A 15,986-nucleotide genomic window follows, 5' to 3' on the forward strand; every position below is an offset into this window, starting at 1 on the left:
GGGCTGAATTCATAGTCACATAACTGCCAACCCTTCCGATTTACCCGGAAACTTTCAGTTTTTTGACTCGTCTTCCGATTTTCCGATTTATTTTTAATTCTTCCTATTTTTGACCAATATAACCTCGAGTACAGTCAATACTCTTCCCATAGGATGAAGGATAAATTGTTATGTGCATGTGTAATTTACCCAACCTCATTTTCAAGCGTTTTTATTTTATGCTTTATTTCGCAAGTGTATTGTGTTTCCTGCTCGCTACAGCAGGATGTGTGCTTTACAGCTGGGGATTCAGACGGCAATCGTCCTACAAGCAAGAGAAGCTAGCGAGTGCTAGCGACTCAGTTAATTGGGACGAAAGAATGAGTTTCTTATCGTGTGGTTCGCGCACTATTAACATCGTTTCTGTGCGAAATTTCGTTGGAGTTGTGTGCCACGTGTTTTTTCTAGCGGTTCTGTGCTTTTCCCCGTGTCAAAGTCGTATGTTAATAATGTATGAGAACATGCCAATCTGTTTTGTATGCGGTAGTTTTGCGTATTTCAGTGCATTTTTGTTCATTCTTATTTCATAATTTTAACGATTTGAATGTATATGTATTTCAGGAAGTTGTGTCGGTGACAGTTTCTGGTACTTTCTCTTCATGTTATGGCCAAAAAATATAACAAACGTTATCTCCAACTGTTCAGGGATACCTATAAAATTAAATTTCCGTTCATTTTATAGTCTAATAAAGGAAACTATTATGCGGATCACCTCGGGAGATAAATTTTATTTCACGTTATTGAAATTTCGAGATATAGAGAATACCATTTTTGAGCATATATAGCACATAATTGAATCATATATATCTATGGGATTTTACTGAATACATTATGTTTAACAGTACTTAAAAATATACAAAGAAACTCATTTTACGGCATCACTTTAATTATAACACTTATTATAGTAACTTTTTAGAAGACAGGATACAGTGCATACAGGAGTGAAACAAGAAACATAGCTCCGTTAAAACGTTTGGAAAAAATCCGATAGTCTCTTGTGTTTTTTGTGGTTAACCTTTCCTCCATTCATGTTGAAACTTCTCGTCAATACCACGAAGCTGAGTTTCGTAAATGGAGCTCGTCACCCGCGACTTCTGGGCTTGCTTTGGTACGTGACCGCTGATTGACACCTGAGAAAGGGCGAGGCTTTGCCAATTTGCCGTTCACTAGAAGTTAGAGTTTTTCCGTTCCCGTCATATTACTTTCCAGCTTCACTGTAACCCTTTCTTTACTTGTTAACTGTTGCTCACAAACCACAAATGCTGTATTGCACAGTTAATGTTGCACAAAATTCGAGTTAGAGTATTTTTTGCTTCAAGGGAGGACATGTTTGCTTTGAGAAATCGAGAAATTCGTATAACCAAATTTTGAGAATAAATAATTAATACACGTGAAGAATAGGACTAACGGCTGGCCGGAAAATCTAAGTTTGTTTGAGATACTGAAAATTCGAGTAATGGAGGTTAGAGATATTGACGTTTTACTGTATTATTATTCGTATGTATGCGTCATAAATGAAAGTGTTTAGGTACTTTTTCTTGTAACAATTTTAATGGTTTATTTTTAGTTTAAGATTTTAAATTTAATGGTCTGTTCACATTGAAACTGTAGATATGTATGCCTTTTATCCTGGCCTTTTTTTTTTCAGTTAGACCATGGTGCGATATGTGATTTCTGAGAGTTTATTTATTTATTCGTATCAGAAGCAATACATCATATAAATTGTTAGTTAAAAGAGAAATAATTAAATAGGCCTAACTGGTTAAAAAATATAATAGAGGTACATTCAAAATAACAATTATACCATATTGAACCCGAATTTGGCAAGATCTCGACCATTTGGTGTGGCCTTCTTGCATGGTGCAAACGAGAGGGCAGGAGTTGCAACTAAGGAGGTGAACCATGGTTTGTTCTTCTCCGCAGGCATAGAGGGTTGACTCTTCAGATAGACCCCCACTTCTTCATATTGTTCTTGGATCGAACAACCCCAGACCGTAGCCTGTTCAGACTCTTCCATCTAGACCATGACTCTTCATAACTGGCTGGAAGAGTTTCAGATGGATCCATCCATCCATTGAGATGAAGGTTTCTGGATCTCCAGGAAGTTAGTCTTGATGATTGAGGTGATTCCGAAAGGCACTCAGTAGAATGAAGAAAACTTCTCGATTTCAGTCGTTGTTGAGCAGGTTGATAATCACGTTATGGATGTGTTTGCGAAATGTCTACTTTAGATTTTTCATGTTTGGCAGCTACTTCACGTCTAATATCTGGGGGAGCAATGCCAGCCAAGCAATATACCTTATCACAAAGTGTAGATCTTAGGCAACCAGTTATAAGCCGACAAGTTTCATTTAAAGCAGCTATGTAGTCAGCACTTGTACATAAGTGGAACCCTTAAGTAATAAGGGGTCACTTATAATAAGTATTCACTTACATTAGTTTACATTTCATAGACAGCACTTAAAGAGCACACTCATTGATACAGTAAGTATCACTGGAGATGTGGCATCGCTGTATATTATCCCCATGCTTCCTGGATCGTGTAGTTCTTGCTACCGAATAGTGGGATGATCTATTGTGTTTTGTTTATTGAAGGACATTGCGCGACCGCGCGCAACATTTTTTAGATTAAAAGATCGTCTACGTTGTATTTGGTTATCGGAATGGATAACAAAACAGCAAGCTGAGACGGCACCTGAAAGAACATGCGCATAATATAGAACAAGCAGACCGACACAGTTTCTTAACAGAATATGAATGACGTGGGAAAATCTTGTTGTGGACAATGCAAACTACGAAAATGCTCAGTCTAATTTTCTTCTGAATATGTTTATAGTTATCCAGGTACTCAAACCTATACAAGTATTCATCCAAATGTAGAATATCTAGCATACAACGCTTTTAATAATTTGACAAATATATCCATAACAGTTAAGTTGTAATAGGCCTAATTACTTCCCCAATAAAATGTAAATAGTATGTTTTGATGTGCGATGCTATAATTTCAGAAACTTCTTTTATAATACAGCAAACGATTGGTTGACTAACCTGATATAATTAGCACAAATCAACCTTAAAATAAATGGTGGTAGTGCAACACGTTCATTTTTCTTCTAACTTGGTATAGTTTTTTTGCTATTCCATAGGCCTTCAGTCTTGATAACGTATCAACTTGTAACACGTTTACAATTAATTAAGCGAAATACCGGTAATGATGATGGTGATGATAATAATAATAACCTGAAATTAAGAGGTGGCATAAAATCTCAAAACAATACAGTTGAACCTGACTTATACGTATATCAAGGGGAAGAGAAAACACTACTTGTATCTCAGAATTACTTAGAAATCAGATTTATGCAATACATCACATATTTACTGAAAAACCAATGGAATAGACCTACATGTGTAAATCCTTGCGAATAATAAATATATTAAGACAGAAAATATTATTTTGAACTTGGCCCGGCCTTAAAGAAATCGGATAGTTTGGCTTGTTTCACTTTCCCTGCATCAAGAATATAAACCTCCTTTAGCAAACTTGGTAATGCATTCAAAGCATTTTCACTTCAACTTTTCGCACTGATGTAACGCCTACACACTTTGATTGCACTTTCAACACTTCACTCAGTTCAGGTGTCAAGATTCAAGTCGTTATCTCCATCTCCAATGTCGCTATCGCTTGTAGCTCGTCCATCACCGCCGCGTTGTTGGCATACATCAGCAATAATCTCTTCATCAGGTAGTTCTCCACATACAGCCAGATTGTCATCGAAATGCACAAAAGTATCAAATTCTATTTTTTATACACCCACCGGTAGCGTTTGCTCATTACCAGACAAAACTTTGTCTCCATAATAACATCATAATTAGAGGCAGTCTCTTCTCGTAAGACACCAGTTTTGAAGGAACGGTTGCTGATTGTGGAGGATGTCACCTGCTTACAGGCAGCCGAAATGAAGTTCACGGCTTGTAGCAAATTAATGGAGAGAGGTTCATTTCCTGCATCACTCAGTGTTATTAAATGTTGAACCAGCATTTTTCTATAATGCACTTTGAAATTTGCAATGATGTCCAAATCAAGCGGTTGTAGAACACTGGTACAGTTAGGAGGGAAAAAATTCCATTCGGACATTCTCCAGAACGATTTGAGGTGGATGTACTGCACATCGATCCATAAGATGAAGGATCTTCTTGTGTTTCTTTTTCATTTTAATGTCCAGTTTTTTCAACCACTGTTCCATTGGATTCAACTTCCTTAGGTTTTGTTTTCGCACCCTTAAAACATCTCGGATTCTTCGATTTTCTTATCACAAGTGGAGGAAGTTTGTCAGATCCACCTGCATTGGTGGCGAGAAGTACTGTTACACGAATTTTACTTTCCTTCCCTCCGTGGCATGAGTCACCTTTTTCAGCTAATGTCTTATTAGGAAGGAGATTGTAGAATAGGCCGGTCTCACAGTTGTAGGTGTCTGGAGGCTGATAATCGCTTACGATACCCGGCAGAACCTCCTCTTTCCAGTGTTGCACCGTGACGTCGTCTGCAGATTTTGAGTCACCGCAAATTGTTCTCCCTGTAATTTCATGACGATATTTAAATCCTTGCAACCAACCCGATGAAGCCTTGAAAGCAGCAGTGATACTCATCAGTTTAGCTAAATCTATCGCCTTTGCCTTCAGCATGTCTGCACTAATTGGTAGCGCTGCAGCCCGCTTTTGCTGGAACCATGTGAAACGTGCTTTCTCCAAATCTACGTACCATCCTTCTTGCTGACGGCTGCGCTTTGCTGACTTAGAACCCAGTTTTAAGAACTCATTCAAAATAGCGTTTCTTTTACTGATGACTGTACATAGCGTGGTATAAGCAATGCCTAAGTCTGAAGCGATTTCAGTTTTCGTTTTGTGTGGATTAGCGTCCACTTCTCGTATAACTTTTCCCTTTTCTGTTCTCCATGGCTAATCAAAAGCAACTACTGTTCAACAGTAAACACCAGATACCGGCATCATGGACATTTTATTCTCCGTTGTTTCCACGAAAGAAATTCTCATATTCAAAAGAAAATATTCAAACAAATTTACTGTATTTTCTTTAGTTTACGCACCGAAACCGCCCATTTTGCTTACAATGTACCTTAATCCTTGGCGATGTGTTAAAAACGATGAAGGTAGTAAAAACGACGAAGGTAGAGGAGGAGCGAAGGGGGCTCGTCTTTGTTAAGCCGCCAGTAAGTAAGGATCAACAGTGTCACTCGGCGAAAGTCTCTGTTCCGTTTCAGCACCGAAACCCGATCGCTCTATTTCCGCCTACGCCGACAAAGAGGGAACTTCGTAAATACAGTAGTTTCTTTTTAAAAAGCACATTCTCATTACAATTACGCAAAACTCAGTTACATTTCACTGGCACTTAATACATATAACAGCGAATTACGTATAAATATTTAATTAACACGCTTTTAAATTATATTTTGCCGGGACCTAAAGGAAATTAGGTACAAATACGGATTACGTAGAACAGAGTTACGTATAAAGCAGGTTTAACTGTATCTTCATTAATGGTGAGATAGTGAGTCCTCTAGAGGTTATGTCCACTCTCTCAATCAAAGGAACAAGAACATTCATAACTCTAAGTATACTAAAACGAAATCTTTTTAAATTGTTGGTCACATTACATTTTGACAAGATTTTCCATATACTGTTTGTACGGAAAGTATTCTGTGAATGAAATGCAACATATGCAGCAAAATCATCCTCCATTTTGCTGCAACATAAGTGAGTCACTTAAGTGTGTGTGGGATCCCAATATTTTTGGGTTCAAAGTGGAGAACAAGAAATGTTCACGTATTTGACGTAACCACTTCTTCGAACATCCATCACGCAGCTCCGGATGCGTTTCGAAATAGAGATGTCAACTACTCAAGTAGCAGCCTTCCTAGCGAGCATTCCAAATGCAGGGCAATGTGCTGTTATTACCTAGCCGGCAGGAAATCCCACTGCACTAGTTCAGTGAAAGAATTGTCCGAGAAGTGAGTAGTGACGCTCTATCCCAGTCTGATTTGTGTACAGGACATTAAGTAATCTCAGAATTGTTTGTTAGTCCACATTGAGCAAATATTCGAGTAATATTCATCGTTCAAACTCGCGGGATCTGCTACACCGAAAAATACACTGATAGGGCAGCTGGCCGCAAGTATTCAGTATCCAAATGCTAGCGCGGTAATAGAGAAGTGCACTTCAAGTGACCAACAAGTCTCGCAAAGCATTTTTCGGCAAGTTTCCGCATCTAGAGGAAAATCTGCTTAAATATACGATTTCGTTGTGCAACATGTTACAAATCTCATGTTATGGTTCGTATTGAAGTGTACGTAGTCAAATAATAACACTAAAGATAGATCTGGGTCCCGATCGCTCTTACACGTCCAAAACATTAATAAGAGGATACTGTTTTAGGTACAAATGTGTAAAATATTACTAGCAAGCAGAATATAGTAGTTATAACTACTCCTATGATAAAGTCCCACGATCAATCCTTATTGTAGATTCCTACGAATGTCTTGCTTTTAAGAATGTGGTTTTAATAATATTAATAATAATAATAATAATAATTGTATGGCCTCAGTTATCGTGTGCAAACATTTCAAGTTGGCGCCATCTGGCTGTCTGCTCGTCAATTTCGACGTTCCGTTTAACTCTAGGCCCAGTAGATGGCAGACCGAGTAAACCGAAACTCTCTTGGGCGTCTATGGCTGAGATTTAATTAATTTTGTCGGGTAAGCACCAAATGTGTCACCAGAGATCTTTTACATTCCAACATCGTACGACATGGAGTGTCGAATGGACTTTTCTCCGCCCTTCAAAAATCCGACTACCTCTGCTGGGTTTGAACTCTCTATCTTGGGATCGGGAGGCCGACACTCTACCACTGATCCACAGAGGCAGCTAAGAATGTGGTAACAAGTAATTAGTTAAAAGTTTGAAAAGAACACGTAAATTGCTGCGCTGAAATTAAATCTGTAAATATGGCGCCTTATTCGAGACGGTGTAAGGAGCTTATAATAGTTTAATTTAATCTCAAAATTTACATGTTTTAAGAGGAAACCTCAAAAACTCAAAACATCGAAACACCCTGACTGCACTAAAGGAGAATGGCAACTGAATCACATCTGCATGGACAGATACCACCACAAAGAGATCTCTTATGTCAAAGTCCTCTGAGGAATACACATAGGTTCAGATCAATATGTAGTTAAAATTAAAATTAAACTCACTCCCCAGAGGAGACAGCAAAAGCAAGCCCTTAAAACTAAAAGAAAAATAGATCATACCTAGCTAATCAACAACAAAAATTACCAGAAAGCAAATGAAAAAATAAAAATCACAGATAAACTTGAAGACTTAGTACTGTACCAGGAAATGTTCGTGGGTTTTGGGCATGAGAAGGATCTCAGGTAGTGTACGGTTATTTTGGAGCCGATACAGAGAGGGATAGAATCGCAGGGCGAATAATAGATGGTTATACTTTTTCCAAACAATTTATTAATAATATTCAAAGATTCATCACCCTGCAATCTTAATATAGGACTCAAATCTTTCATCGAAATCTGTCAAAATCAAAAGGTTTAAACGGAGATCTTCTTGAAATCAGTTTGAAAAAAATAAATATCACTCCTCCATGGGACATTGATATCCTATAGTCTTTTTAACTTTTATGAAAACATTAAGTATCACTTTTGCACCTAGAGTCTTTCTAAGTCTTAAATCATAAAATGAACACACACACTTATTATTAAAAAGTTGAAATAAAGATTTAAATTCTTTTTGAATGTCTCTCAGTTTGTTAGAATTGAAATTAAGCATCATAAAACACTTGAAAACCCTAAAGTTCTTCTACGTGATGTGAATATGAATTAGTTATGAAATTGGAAAATAAATTTATCACCAAATGTGAACTTCTTAGAAATGATGAAAAATTATGAAATATTATTCACGCGTAGCACTGGGATATCACTGTTCCGGATTAATAGTTTTGCAAAAAGGTCAGTCAGTTTGTGACTAATCCCTCAGAAAAGAAATCAGCTTACGAATGTGGAGAATGGGAGTCTGGAACATTCCACGGAGTGCGGACAGAGACTCGAACTCGGCGATGTTCCATGAAGAGATCACGTTGACGTCCCTCGATGGGTACCATAGATGAAATGATGTTTGATGTAACTGGATCTTGTAGTATTTCACCAAGATTTCCGCTGCTGTCGGAGGTGACATTAGCACACGGAAAGTTCAATTGGCACGATTAAATTTAGTAATCACAGATATTATTATCACTCACTGTCGTAAAACACAGTTCAGTTCAAATTCTAATTTTATGATGTTAAATTAATAATTACAGCCCTTGCTGCATAAGACACAGTTTAAAATCGTCACTGATAACGTCTGAAAATACGGTCGTGAAGTAGTAAGCACAGCCCAAACACTTGAAAATCCAATGTGGAATAATTTTTTTTTATCACAGTCTCTGAGCCACTATCATAAGCAGTTTGAGATTATTTTCTGGTCGTGATTATATTATACTAGCATGAATTATCTAATAAAAAGTTCTTGATGTTCAGCGAGTTTATTACTGGAAAAACAGTAAAGTCTTGTCCTAATATGGCACGAATACTGAGAAATAAAGTTACACACAGTTCAAGGATGTATTGTCATAAAAGAAATGAGTCCTAGAATAATCGAAGTTGTCGTAAATGATGGTTTCTGTTTATCACACACGATAATTTGAGGTATCGTAGTAGTTCACTATTACGCAAAATTAACAAAGCCCACAATGCCATGTACTAGTCTATAAATATCAAATTCTTGAATTTTCACTCCAATAATTTCACAAGTGTTATATTCTGGAAGTGTCTAGTATTTTATCGTCGTCGCGGCACGTTAGAATAAGTACGGTGCGATGTTCTTTACAAATTCAACGGCGTTTGATTATGGCCATAACTACGTGCTCGCGAAACACGAAGAGACTGCACTGACAGACTGTACTCGCCACGGGGGTCAGACTGCTCTCTCTCCCTCTGCCTCTCTCTGCTTGCTTGCCTTGACATAGTGGCCTGTATATCCCCGCCAGGTGGGCGGCGCTATGAATCATGTGACGAAGAGTGCTCATTCTTTAAAAACTTTAAATTGTTATATTTCAAAAATTACTGGACAGATTGACTTGAAATTTGCAGGGTTTTACTTTTATAATGTCGGCTACAATTCAGCATTGGTCCTGTTTTAATCGGTCTAGGCGTTAAAAAGTTCATGAGAAAAAAAACTTCGAGAAACGTTTATAGGGGAGGCAAGTTACAAGCGACAGTGACGTCACCTGACCTTGCTTGGCTTGCTAGTGAAGTCTGTTAGGTACTAGAATGTTCTTTCACTCAGCTGTTCACATATCGGAATGGAATTGTATGCTGGAAATAAAGTTTTTAATTAATATGTGCCAGGTCCTATGCATTCCTGGTACAGTACACAACCTTAAACAAATTGCAGAAGACCTGGCTCCAATTAAACCACGTAAAAAAACACCAATGGTGGAACAGTGAATGTGATGAAACAGTGGAGAAAAGACATCAAGCCTGGCTATTACATCAGTCCCAAAAAACAGAAATATCCTATCAAAATCTAGTAAAACAGAGAAAAGAAACTACCGATGTATTAAGAAGAATAAAGACAACATCATAAGAACACACTGCAGTTAAATTGGAGAACAATTCAATAAAACTCAATCTAGGGACTACTACAAAACCTTCAGAAAGCGGCTCCAAAGATATGAACCCCCGACCCTACTGATGAAGGATGAAAGTGGTAAGCTGGCTCATAACAATAAAGACAATGCAGAAATTCTGGCTAAATATTCCAACAAGTTTTTAAAGTGTGAGGAACCTACAGAGCTCCTTCATTTTGGCACCAACACCCCAATAAAAACACCACCAGAGAACATCAATCCCCCCCGCAATAAAGGAAGATTACCAAGCTCTGAATAAATTAAAAGAACTACAAAGCGCCAGGAGAAGATAAGACCGTTGCGGAAATCTAGAAATATGCAGAAACATCAGCGAAAGTTGCCCTCCATCTACTACTTGTCTCTATCTTTATTAAAGAAGAACTACCAGAACACTGGACAACAGCTCTCATTCACCCACTGCACAAAAAAGGAGACAAAACCAACCCTAATAACTACAGGGGAATCTCACTCCTAGACATACAAAATATTTTCAATAATCATCCTTAATAGGATAAGTTTACAACCTGAGAAGGAACTAGAAGAATATCAAGGAGGTTTCAGACCCTGGAGGGGAGAATCCTGGTCAGATCATGAGTCTTTAAGTTGATAATGGACTATACCAAGCATTCCCTCCTCAGTCCCTTCCAATCCGGCTTCAGGAAAGGACATAGCACTGCGACAGCTTTACTACGAGTGACAGATGATATTAGACGTGCAATGAACCAACGGGACGTGACTATACTGACATTATTAGACCTCAGTAGTGCCTTCGACACTGTCAACCCTCAGTTACTACTGCACAAACTTCGAGAACTAAATTTTAATAGTGTGTCGCTTCGGTTCTTTTCCTCTTACCTTGAAAATCGCCGGCAACGTGTGACAGTGGGAAATGTGACTTCAGGGTGGCAAAGTAAGACCCTCGGTGTTCCTCAGGGGTCGGTCCTGGGACCACTGTTATTTATCATCCAAATTAATGATATATCGAAAGTTCTTAAATTCTGCAAAGTGCAAGTGTACGTAGATGATGTACAAATTTACTGTCATTCAAAACCGAGTGATATTGATACTGCAATTACTAAAATAAATTCCAACCTAAAACATCTTAGTGACTATGCAAATGAAAACAGTTTACTAATAAACCCGAGTAAAACTCAAGTTGTTATTATTGGTACCAGTAAAAACCTATATTCCCTTAAGCAACGGGACATCTCTCCAATAATTTTAAACAATAAAATCATACCCTAATCTACTTCAGTGACTAACTTAGGAATTATTATGACTGAGACCCTAAATTGGACTCAACAGGTAATAATAATAATAATAATAATAATAATAATAATAATAATAATCGTATGGACTCAGCTACCGTGTGCAGACATTTCAATTTGACGCCATCTGGCTGTCTGCTCGTCAATTTCGACGTTCCATTTTACTCTAGGCCCACTAGATGGCAGACCGAGTAAACCGAAACTCTCTTGGGCGTCTATGGCTGAGATTTAATTAATTTTGTCGGGTAAACACCAAATGTGTCACCAGAGATCTTTTACATGCCGACATCGTATGACATGGAGTGTCTAATGGACTTCTTTCCGCCCTTCAAAAATCCGACTACCTCTGCCGGGTTTGAACCCGCTATCTTGGGATCTGCAGGCCGACACTCTACCAACTGATTCACAAAGGCAGGTACTCAACAGGTGATAAGCACATGTAATAAAGTACACAAATGCTTATATCCTCTGAAGAGATGCTGTAATGCATTCTCGGTTCGACTTAAAGTACAACTAATTCACTCTCGTATACTACCTATACTTACTATTGTGACACTGTGTTGACTGAAATTACCTGCGACAGTAACAAGAAACTGGACCGGAGCCTCAATAGCTGCGTAAGATATATATTTAATCTGCGATATGATGCTCATATATCACCATATTATAAGGAATTGTCGTGGCTTCGAGTGCACCAGCGCCGTGAATTTCACATGTTATCACTTCTGCACAAAATACTTTCCACTAATACTCCCAACTATCTTTCTTCACCTTTTTCTTACCTCTCTTCATATCATGACCACAATATGAGATCTGGCTCGTCTCTTACCATACCTGTAAACCGCACTGCTGCTTACAACCGCTCCTTTATAATCTCTGCGTCCAGGGCATGGAATTTGCTACCTGCGAGCATTAGGGACAATCCCTCTCGTCGCAAGTTAAAAGTGGCGTGCCGCAAGTATTTGTTGAGTAGATCCTGCTGACTTGCTGGATAATTGTTGAGTGAATGAAAGAATGAATGGGATGAATGAATGGATTATTGCAATATATTTTATTTTGTGTATTTTAAAATTAAGGATTCTTTTATTGTCATTTTTAATATTATTACTATTGTTTTTGCTATTAATATTATTTGTTTTATTTGTATTTGTAAGTACTGTATATGTTATGTACATGTATACTCTTCTAGTGGTTAAGTGTAAGAGAGGGCCTTGAGCCCTAAATTCGCCACCAATAAAGGCATTATCTATCTATATATCTATCTATCTATCTAACAGGAGAAGAAACAGATATATGCTGATAACATTTGTAGATTTCAAGAAAGCTTATGATTGCATCCATAGAGAATCTCTGTTTAAAGTTTTAAGACACCTTGGACTGCACCCCAAATTAACAAACCTGATATAATTGACTCTCACTAACACCAAATCAAAAATGAAGTTTAAGGGTGAAACATCACACATTTGAAATTAAAATTGGACTGCGGCAGGGAGATGGGCTCTCACCACTATTATTTAATTGTGCTCTTGAAATGGTAATGAGGGAATAGTTTAGGAATGTTCCCCCAAAATAAAGATTGGCCAAAAAATAAAAAATTGGCTAGGTTTCGCTGACGATTTAGCATTGCTAGCAGTGGACATAAAAGAAGCAGAAACCCAGATATCAGAACTTCAAAACATTGCAAATAAAATTGGCCTCAAAATATCATTTGAAAAAACAGAAATTATGCCCCAAAAGCCAACACAACTAAAAGAAGTTACCATAAAAGGTATAAAATCAAAATAGTAACTCAATTTAAATTACTTGGAGAAGTAATTACACATAACCTAAATGAAAAAATCTCAATCCAAACAAGAACAAATATATTAGCTAAAGCACAAAAATTAACATGGGATATCTACAAAAAGAAATGTCTATCAATAAATGCAAAAATAAAACACTACAACGCAGTCATAAAACCGGAAGCTACATATGCAGCAGAAACACTTTTTCACCTGAATAAACAATCAAGACTGACAGACTTCAGAAATTTGAAAGGAGGATTGGAAGAACCTGCATCAACAAAAAATACCAGTGGCGGTTAATACGTAACAAAGTCATGTACAAAGAGCTAGAACCCATTACAGATACTATGCGTAAGAGGAGACTGGGATTCTTTGGACATATCATGAGGATGCAGGATTCGAGACTTATGAAACAACTAGTACAACACAATCTTGTCTCAAAAAATACCACAACAGGATGTAAATGGATCAGAGAAGTAAGAGAGGATCTGAAGGAATTAGGCCTCACAACAGAAGACACCACAAATAGGATAAAATTGAATACAAAACTCAAGGATACAAACCTCCGCTTTACCCTTACACAAAACGAACCAACAACACGCATATTTTCAACTGAGGAAAGGGCACGGAGATCGGAGCGCCTGAAGATACTGGGAGGACCGCAAAGCCCGAACAATCCCTTCAAAGAAACCTGAACGATGGATTGACTGAAGTGATCCTATGTGGTCATAAAAGAAGAAGAAGTCGCTCTTAGTGGTAGTTAAAATTTAAATTAAAAGTTGAAGTTTGTAGTCTTTTCTTTTCATATAAAATTAACAACTTCAAGTTTGGATTTAAATTTTAACTACCACTAAGAGAGACTTTTATCCTAAATATTAAACTACTATAAGCTCCATACGCCGTCTCGAGAATAAGGCGCCATATTTACCAGATTTAATTGTGGCGCAACAGTTTACGTGTTCTTTTCAAACTTTTAACTAACTACTTGTTACCACATTCTTAAAAGCAAGAGTTTCGTAGAGATCTACAATAAGGATTGATTGTGGGACTTTTTCATAGGAGTACTTATAACTACTATATTCTGCTTGCTAGTCTTTTTTGCACATTTGTACCTAAAAGAGTATCCTCTTATTTATGTTTTGGACGTGTAAGAGTGATCTATCTTTCTTTCAGGTGCGAGACATTTTTATGCTGATGATGCCCTCATTGTGGGTGAAACATGTCCCTATCTCTAATATGTTCAGAACTATTTTTTAAATTTAAATAAAAAACTCTTATGTATTGAACAGGCGGAATTTATAATCTAGTATTATTATTTGACTTTAACGTTGGATAAGCTGTTTCTCATGAAATGCTGTATTTTACAGTTGAGAAATAGTCGCTGCACATGGAATCATTGTCCCAGATTTTAAGGTTAGCCGAGGCTTGATTAATTTTATGAAGAGAGATGGACTTTCTCTTCAACGAAGAGCGACATTTATACCAACCATTTCAACCATTTTCACCTCTTTTTGATTGAGAAGCGTAACGTGAAGGAATATTTGATCTCCCAAATAGAAACCGCAGGTCAGATGTCAATCAGTTTCCATATGCCACAAAGTCGATCAGTCGATAAGAAAGGAATATCTAGTATTATTGTACGCGCTACCGGAAGCAAAAAAAGATGATGTACTGCAATGCTTGCTGTAACAGCTGATGGCAGAAAGCTTGCATCTTACGTTGTTCTAAAACGAAATACAATGCCTAAAGGAAAATTTCTGCAAGTGATCAAGGAAAAGTGTTGATGGACACATCACTCATATAAGGTTAGATACGAATGGTTTGGGGAAATCTAGCAGGGTTATTCTTTTGATGTCCGGCCCTCCTCGTGTTGGACAGTTTTCTTCTTTTATTTTGGCGGTATATCATTGTTATGACATTACATGAATTGTACTTTAATTAGTTCACCTTTACTTCACTTCAGGTCATATTGTCACCTCTTAACGGGAAGCATATTTTCCAGTGTCGGTACTTCAAACTCACATGTCTAACTTACCTGATGCACCCTATTTGACTTTTCAGAAGAAATCTCACGCCAGAATTTACGCCAAATGGCTATAGCCGCAAGTGAGTTAACGAATTGTGTTTATATTTTTTAAATATTTGAATTCCTTGAATAATTTACGCATCCAAAGTTTTTGCCCATGTTTTTCGTCAAAATAGTGAGTTAATTACGCGAGAAAATACGGTAATCTATATGATTAGAGTGGAACCTTGATTGTCCATTTTTGGAGGAACCACGATTAAAAAAAGTACAACACAGGAAATCGGAAATTCCGGTAATAAATGAAAACCATCAACAATTTAACTAAACATTACAGAAATGACATGTATCATTATAATCGTACAAACACTCCTAAACTACCACACTACAGCTCTAACGGTCCTTCGCCTACCAAGCGACCACTGCTAAGCTCGAAGGCCTGCAGATTTGGTGTGATGCATGGTCATTGTGACGAATCCTCTCAGCAATTATTTCTGGCTCTCTAGATCCGGGTCGCCACCTCACCATTAGATACCTACTAAATTAAAGGTAATCACGTAGGCTAAATGGACATATAACCAGCCCTCATATCCAGATAAAAATGCCTGACCTGGCCAGAAATCTAAGCCGGGCACTTTGGGTGAGAGGCAGGCAAGTTTGACCACGGGACCGGCTTCTAACATTAATTACTGGTACACAAGTTAAAAGTCTCGATGCTTTATATTCAGTGTCACCAGGGAAAATTTCGTCAGCATCCTGTGAAAAATTCTTTCAGTTGAGCAACTTTGATCAGCCAAATTCTTTGAAATACCTAATAACACCAGGCCAAACAAGAATAGAACATAAGTAGTTTTTAATTCTCTAATCTAATAATATAAAGCACATTAGATACAAATGCTCCCAATATGATAGGGAAATCCCTTCTTTCCGTAATATTCCATTGTAATTTTGGTCACCGGTATATTGTTCGTAGTCAATTTCTGGAAATCGTATACTGCGTAAATTAGGCCTAGATCGACTTTTAAAGGTTATGTTGAACTCAAGAATATGGTTTCAAATGTAAGTATCAATTTTCAAAATTTCTCAAAGGCTTTATATTCAGTTCTGCCAGTTACTAA

The 15,986-nt window shown here is 37.5% G+C and overlaps 1 protein-coding gene across 5 annotated transcripts in view; it reads left to right on the forward strand.

The window, feature by feature from the left end:
• The window catches only part of LOC136881973 (zinc finger protein 860), a 147,436-nt gene that overhangs the window by 87,720 nt on the left and 43,730 nt on the right, over positions 1 to 15,986 (forward strand). The gene's annotated exons all lie outside the window — the stretch shown is intronic.

This window comes from Anabrus simplex, chromosome 10 (genome assembly GCF_040414725.1).
Source record: "Anabrus simplex isolate iqAnaSimp1 chromosome 10, ASM4041472v1, whole genome shotgun sequence".
NCBI classification, from domain to species: domain Eukaryota; kingdom Metazoa; phylum Arthropoda; class Insecta; order Orthoptera; family Tettigoniidae; genus Anabrus; species Anabrus simplex.